Source organism: Sturnus vulgaris, chromosome 1 (assembly GCF_052056855.1).
Source record: "Sturnus vulgaris isolate bStuVul1 chromosome 1, bStuVul1.hap1, whole genome shotgun sequence".
Classification (NCBI taxonomy): domain Eukaryota; kingdom Metazoa; phylum Chordata; class Aves; order Passeriformes; family Sturnidae; genus Sturnus; species Sturnus vulgaris.
The window spans coordinates 2903104-2910759 of NC_142243.1; positions in this window are offsets into that span (position 1 = coordinate 2903104).

Sequence of the window (7656 nt, forward strand, 5' to 3'; positions counted from 1 at the left end):
GGAGGGAGGAGAGAGCCTCGTTCTTCTGAGCTGCTCTGCCCTTTGAAATCCAGATGTTATTTTTGTTCTGTAAATAAATGATTGCTCAAAGCATGTTTCTCCACAGGATGCCAATAGAGGGGAACAGCAGCCTCTCCCTTTCTTCTGTGGTGAGGGGAGAAAGCAATTATAACTCCCTTTCTCTTTTGAAGATGCTGATAAAAGGAGGTGGGAGGATCAGAGAGGGTCCCTGTGCCAGAAGAGAAACAACTCCTAAGGTGATAGAAATACATGTTTTTATTTTAAACAAAGCAACTCCACTTTTGCTGACTTTCAAAGGTGACCCAGTTGCATGGAAAAAACTGTTTGTGAAGGGGGGGGAAGGAAACCATGGCCACAAAAGCAGGAGCAGGCAGGAGATGGGGACAGATGAAGTTTTCCTCTCAAGGGGTCATGGCTTTAAAAGCCCTGGGCCACTTGTCCTAAGCTCAGGACAGGGCTTGGAGCAACCTGGGATAGTGGAAGGAGTCCCAGACCCTGGCAGGGGATGGAATGAGAACATCTTTAAGGTCCCTTCCAACTCAAACCATTCTGGGATTCCCTTGGGCCATTTTTTCCCAGCCCTTGGAAGAATCCTTTACAAAGTAATTAAATGGCAACGCCAAACAAAGAGTCCTAAAAAGTCTTTGCCTCCTTTTCCTATGCCTTTAAAATTCCCTTTGGTGGAATAAATGTCTTATGATGTAAGAAAGATAAGGAAGGCTTGAAATAATGACCACGAAAAGGTAAAGCTGTCAGTATAATATGGAAGGCTGAGATTGATCCTTTCATTATGCAGGGGAAGACATTAACATCCCAAATCCTTTATTTCGTGAGATCTTGTAGGGAAATTATGGACAAATGAGGCAGAAAGTTCAGCCCTGAAATGCTTCAGTGCCCACCAGAGGGCAAAGCAAACCTGAGGCTTTCTCCAGGGAGCTGCCACCTCCTCCAGCTGTGATTGCTTTGGGTGGGAGCAAAGGGCACACATCTGGCCCCAAAATTTTCCTATTTAGCTGCTGGATGAGGTCAAAAACCCAACCAAGCTGCAGTGGAGGTGCTGAACAAACCCGTGCAGGTTCCATCAGGCTTGCAGCAGCTGAGCCCCCTGTGTCTGGTGGGGTTCAAGGTGCCCTGAGTGCTGCTCAGAGGATGTGACACAACAACCACGGCTGCTGAGGTGACAGGGACTGGGCAGTGGCAATCTGGAAATCCTTAACCCTGGATTAGGTGTGACCCAGGTTTATGGACAAGTGGTTACCTCTGCCAGGTAAGGGACAGGACCTGAGGAAACAGCCTCAGGTTGTGCCAGGTTCTCCCTCAGCCAGGGGAAGGTTAGAGTCGGTTTTAGGAGAGATTTTTTTTGCTGAAAGGATGGTCAGGCACTGGAATTGGGGAGTTGGAATTGCCCAGGGAAGTGGTGGTTGAGAAACACTCAGGTGATGCAGAGCAGGACCCTCTGGTCCTGGAGGCATCTCTGAGCTGGCAGCTGGGTTTTGGATCGGGTTCAGAAACCAAAATTGCCCCGATGAGTCACAATCACAGAATCAACGAGGCTGAAAAAGCCCTTTAAGAACTGAATCCAACATCATCAATTCCACCCCTAAATCCTGTCCCAAAGTGCCACACCCACACCTTTTTTGAACACTTCCAGGGACAGCGTCCTGTGCTGGTGGCACTGAAGCTTCTGCTTTTTGTCTGGCCCATATTTAAGTAAAAAGTCATTTTTCTCCTCTTTGAAGCTTCTTGCTGGTTTGTTCTGTGGCTGCTGGGGCTGGAGGGGGCAGGTGGGGAGCAGCAGCACTTTGTGCTTAATTCACTAAACCCAGCAGGGTTCCCCCCATTCCCAGGGCTCCTTGGCTGTTCCCTGAGCTCACACAGGATCTCCTGATCCCCCCCAAACATGAGAAGGTACACAGCACTTCCCTGGAGGTGCTCAAGGCCAGGTTGGATGTGCTTTCAAGCAGCCTGGGCTAGTGGAAGGTGTCCCTGCCTTGGAACTTGGTGATCATGAAGGTTTTCCCCAAGCCAAACCATCCTCAGATTCTGTGATTCCATGATAGCAAGGAATACTTTGATTTAAAATTTTAAAATATTGAAACAATCTTCTTCTGGAGCTTTCTGCTTCTCCCTTTTCCAGGCACTGGGAGGCACCAGTGCACAAGGTTGGGAAGGAAGCTGACTTGGGGAACCTGCCAAATTTTGTACCTGCTGCTCGAACAAATGCTACACTTTCCCCAGCTGATTTTGCTGTAGGATTCCTGAAATGGAGATCAAACACCCTGGAGATTTTAGGAGGGCTGCAAACTCGCTTACCTGGCAGGGCTTGAACCAGTTTGTCAGGAGCAAGAAGTCACTGCAACTTTTACTTTTTTGGTTTTGTTTGTCTTTGAGGAACAAAGCCTGGCACTTTGTGCTCCTGGTCTGAGCCCTGGGGTTTTCTTCTGAGCCTGATGGGTTCAGGAAGGGACTGGAGAGTTTCTGATAGAGACACATATCCACACATTCCTGGTCCTTAATCCATCTGCACAAACTGCCTGCAAAGTTGAGTTTTGGAAAGGGATTTGAGGCAAAGCCTTGTTTCCAAAACTGCTGGAAAATGGGCAAGGGGTGATGCTGCCCTTGCAATCTATGCCTCGGCAAGAGGAGGTGGCACAGAGTGCCAAGAAGAGGGAAGCAGGATGGATTTTTCCCAGCTTAATCCCACAGTAAATTTGCTGCTGTTGAGGAGTGAAGGGGAGCTGCCTGGGGAGGAGAGTCCTGTTTGCATCTACCAGAAGTTGCCTACTTCTGGTATTACCTGTGGTCGGGGAAAAAAAATTCCCAGCCACAATCTTAGGGGTTTTTTTCAGCAATTTCTTTCCCTGTAGTGTCGGGGTTTTTTTTTTGTTGTTTTGGTTTGTTTTGATTTGGTTTTGGTTTGTTTTTGGTTTGGTTTGTTTTTTGTTTGTTTTTAAATTTCTCCCTGTGCTGACCACTTCTCCAATGGCAAAGAGTGAAGCACTGATAGGACACCTCCAATCCTGGGGTCAGTTCTGGGCCCCTCAATTCAGGATGGACATTGAGGGGCTGGAGCGAGTCCAGGGAAGGGAACAGAGCTGGGGAAGGCTCTGGAGCCCCAGGAGAGGCTGAGGGAGCTGGGAAGGGGCTCAGCCTGGAGAAAAGGAGGCTCAGGGGGGACTTTGTGGCTCTGCACAACTCCTGACAGGAGGGGACAGCCCCAGGTCGGGCTCTGCCACCAGGGAACAGGGACAGGAGGAGAGGGAACGGCCTCGATTAGCACCAAGGGAGGCTTAGACTGGATATTGGAGAACTATTGGAATTCAGAAACCTGGGGGTTTTGAACTTTCTGTGCTTTCTGGCACTGACCCCCTGGAGAACACTGCTTTTGACTTGAGGCCTTGGAGAAGGCTTCCAAATTTTAGTCAAAAAGTTAAAGTCATGAGTGTGTAGTTAAATAGAAGTGTGCAATGTCACATGGTGAAGGGTTTGGAATTTGGGGTTTTTAGAATATAGTAATGGGTATGGGACAAGATGGAGGATTTTGGATGGTGTCTCTTTCTGTGTTCCTCTCCCTTCTTCATGATTTCAGGCAGTAGTTTCTGGTTGGACAGGTAGTGCTGCACTGAGGGTCACAGGAGTTTGGTTATAAAGTATCAATAATATAGGTGTTAATTCTTTATTGGACTGTTTAGCTTTAAAAGACCTTGCAACCAGCTCGATTCATCTCCATTTTGCTCACTTTTAGCTGGTAGCTGGAAGTGTTACAAAACTCCCTGTACTTTAAATAATATTTAATAAATAACCAAGTCCAAACATGAGAAATTAATCTCCTTCATATTTTTAATCCTGACTCTGAGTGAAGACAAAAGAAAACGAAGAAAAGCCATTGATTAGGTGGTGCACTAACCCATTACAGGGAACATTTCTTCCCTGAAAGGCTGGTCAGGCACTGGAAGAAGCTTCCCAGGGAGGAGCTGGAATCAGGATCCCTGGAAGTTTTCAAAAGCTGTGTGGATGTGGCACCTGGGACAGGGTTTGGTGGTGAGCACACAGTGCTGGCTTAAGGCTGGACCTTAGAAATCCTCTCCAGCCTCTCAAGCTCTGTGATTCTGTGATTGCAATTGGCAGGTCCAGGCTGGATGTTGGATATAAACTCCAACAGGAGGGAAGTGAAGCTCTGGAACAGCTCCATGGGTTTCTCCATGCCCAGACTGCCCCACCTGGGCTGGGCAGAGCCCTGATGTCAGGGCTGCTGTCAGTCCTGCCTTGAGCCAAAGCTTGCACTTGATGTCCCTTCCAGTCACCATCTCCATGATTTAATGTCCCTTCCAACCACATCCCTGGGCTTTTACAAACCTGTGGCACCCTGTGATTTAATGTCCCTTCCCAGCAGCATCTCTGGGATTTCACCATCCTGTGATTGAGGGCTCTGGGAGTTGCTCAGCTACTCCACAGCACTCAGGTCCTAAATTAGCACAGCACTGGAAGAAATCCCCACCAACAACCCTCAATCAGTTTTTTCTCCCTGAAGGCTCTCTTGATAGAAATTGAACATCAAGAGAATTTAGAAAAAACTTTATTTTCCCTCTGTTATCAGGAATCCCACTCAATAAACTTTCAATTTGCAAGTTTCTAATAGGTTTATGGGAGAGTTGCAATAACCTGACATCACCAGTGCCTTCCAAAGCAGGAAGGAAATGTGCTGGGGATGGAAATGTGGTGGTCTTCCCATATCTTAAGGTAATTAACTTCTTTCTGATGATTGAGACACACCAGCCTCCAAAAACGACCTAAAAATACTGTTTACTGCAGATTTACATGACTGTATCTCCCCATTCCTGGAAATGTCCAAGGCCAGCTTGGACAGGATATTCTTGGATAGTGGAAGGTGTCCCTGCCCATGGCAGGGGATTGGAATCAAATTAACATTAAGGTCCCATCCAACCCAAACCATTCTGGGATTTCTGGTGTTACAGTCACAAAGAGAAAAAAAAATCCAAACTTGTCTTTAAGAAAAACAAACTTGAAATGCTGCAATTTTCATTTAAGTTGATACTTCACTGTCAGCCTCAATCTCGATAAAAGCCATAAAGAGAACATCCTGAAAATGAAATATTTTGTTCAACTCAAGACAGTTTTTGTCCAGAAAAGCCAAGAAACAGCAACAGTGGGCTCTGATCAAAGAATTTAATGACATAAAGTTTTAAAGGCAGGGTGTAACTGCTCTCAGCCCTTCTTCTGACAGTCTTGAGTCGTTAAAATTCACTGCTCACTTTTGTGGAGACCCCATTGCCTTTTAAGACCGACTTAAAAATTTAAGCGCTTAATAAATTAATGATTGCAAATTAAGTCATCCTTTGGTGCCTGGTCAGCTGTGTAGTCCCCAAATCCATTGATGTACTGAGGAATTATTGGCTTCAGTTGGTTAATTATGGCACCTCCTGCTGCTTTAGGCACACTTGGGGATGTGGGCAAGAAAGGAAAAGGGCTTTGAGAATATTTTTTATTTTTGAGGTTATTAAGCAGCACTTCCCCCTGGATTGGATCTCTCCATCCATCACTGCTTGGGAGGAAAATCAATCTTTTTTATAGCAATGAGCATATTTAATAATGCAAAAGGTCATGGTGTGGAGGTGCCTCCAGTGAGTGATGGGCTTTGCCTTTTCAATCCTGCACAGCCCCACTGCACTTTGGGCACCTCCTGCACGCCCACCTCCCTCAGCATGGTCCAAAAAAAACCTCCCATCCCTCAGTGTGGTGCTTGGTAAAGATTTCCTGAAATTTTTACCTGCCAAAACCTGGGCAGAAATCTCCTCTCCCAAATAAATTAATAAAATACTATTTTTAAAATAGTAAACTGACTGAATTATTTTCTATACGTTTTCAGTGTGAAAAAAATATATGAAAAAAGGCAAAAAATGTCTAAAATTTTGTTCTATTTTTTTCTTGTAGTTTCTAATAATAAAATTTCTCTTTATACAATTTAAAATTAAGCCTATTTTACCTTCCTCCTAATCCTATCTAACAACAAAAAAATTTCAAATTAGTAATCCAAAACCACTACACTCAAGGTGGACCAAAAAAAACCCCTGGTGTGAGGAGGAAAACTCCCTTCCCACTGAATCCACTCTGTTCACATGGAGAATTGAATTCCCAGAGAAGCTGTGGCTGCCCCTGGATCCCTGGAAGTGTCCAAGGCCAGGTTGGACAGGGCTTGGAGCAGCCTGGGACAGTGGAAGATGTCCCTGCCCATGGCAGGGGTGGCACTGGATGGGCTCTAAGGTCCCTTCCAAGCCAAACCATTCTGGGATTCTGTGATTCCCTGAATTTGCCATTCTATCAGTGTCAAAGTGGGTAGATCCACTGGAGGGAATTCTTTCAACAGCTCATCCTGATTTTCACCTGGTTAGGACTTAGGTGATCTCCTTTAACCCATGAGAATCAAGTTTAGCTGGAATTTCTCATAATTTCTCCTCTCCCTTTTTATTGTTTCATATAAAATGTTGCTGGGCTGCATTTCCCTCATCACCCCCCCCCCCCCCCCAGCAGAGGAGTAATTACATTTATTGGAAATGCTTCCTGATCACATATTCATTTACCAGCTGCTAAAGGAAAATGAGCTGGGCAAAGTGCCACTGGAGACTTGGATTCACGAGCTGGGGAAAGCAAATGAAAGAACTGCTCAGTGTGCATTTGCTTTCCCTCTCCAGCTATTCATTATCCTCCTGTTCAGCTGATTTAGGAAGTTAAAAGGCAGTCAGGATGGCAGCATGTGATACTTTGCAGCACTAGCACAGCTTTGGGGTTGCCAGATTTACCTTTAACTGGACTGTAAAGAGCACTGAAAGTATTCTAATTTTACATCTTAAATATGATGTAATAAATAAAACCAGAACCACTGTATTCTTACTATTTGTTTGCTCTCACTCACTCTCATTGGTGTTGTCATTGACCCATTTTCATTCTTCCTGTCCTTCTTCTCCCCTCCTCTATCCCAGTATCTCTTTTCTGTTTTCTGGACCCCACAATCAGCATGAAAAACAACCAACTCCAAAACACCACATGCAGAAACCCCCCAGAGGTCACAGAGACACCTCTGACACCTCCAAACCCACCATGGAATGGCTTGGGTTGGAAGGGAACTTAAAGAAAATTTAGTTCCACTCCCTGCCATGGGCAGGGACACCTTCCAGTGTCCCAGGCTGCTCCAAGCCCTGTCCAGCCTGGCCTTGGACACTTCCAGGGATCCAGGAGCAGCCACAGCTTCTGAACCAAATTCCATGCTTACCTGTAGGTATCCATAAGAAATAAGTCAGTACAAGATTGCCCAAATCCACCAAGACAAAGAGAGAGATTTCATTCCAAGTACTGCCAGAGAACCCAGGATGGTGATAAAAAACAGCCACAATGAGCAAAATAGTCAAAATAACACAGTGAGAAACCCTCCAGTGCCCAGCTGAGAATATTTTCGCAGGTTTCACCCTTTTGTGTCTGCTCAGTCACGTTCACCACCTGGAAAAGACCAATAAAATCAGTTGGAACATGAGGATTTCCAGTCAAATAGATCAACCTACTGCATGTGGAAAATCGATGGGCATTGATTTTATGGTATATTACATTGCCCTCTCCCCATGC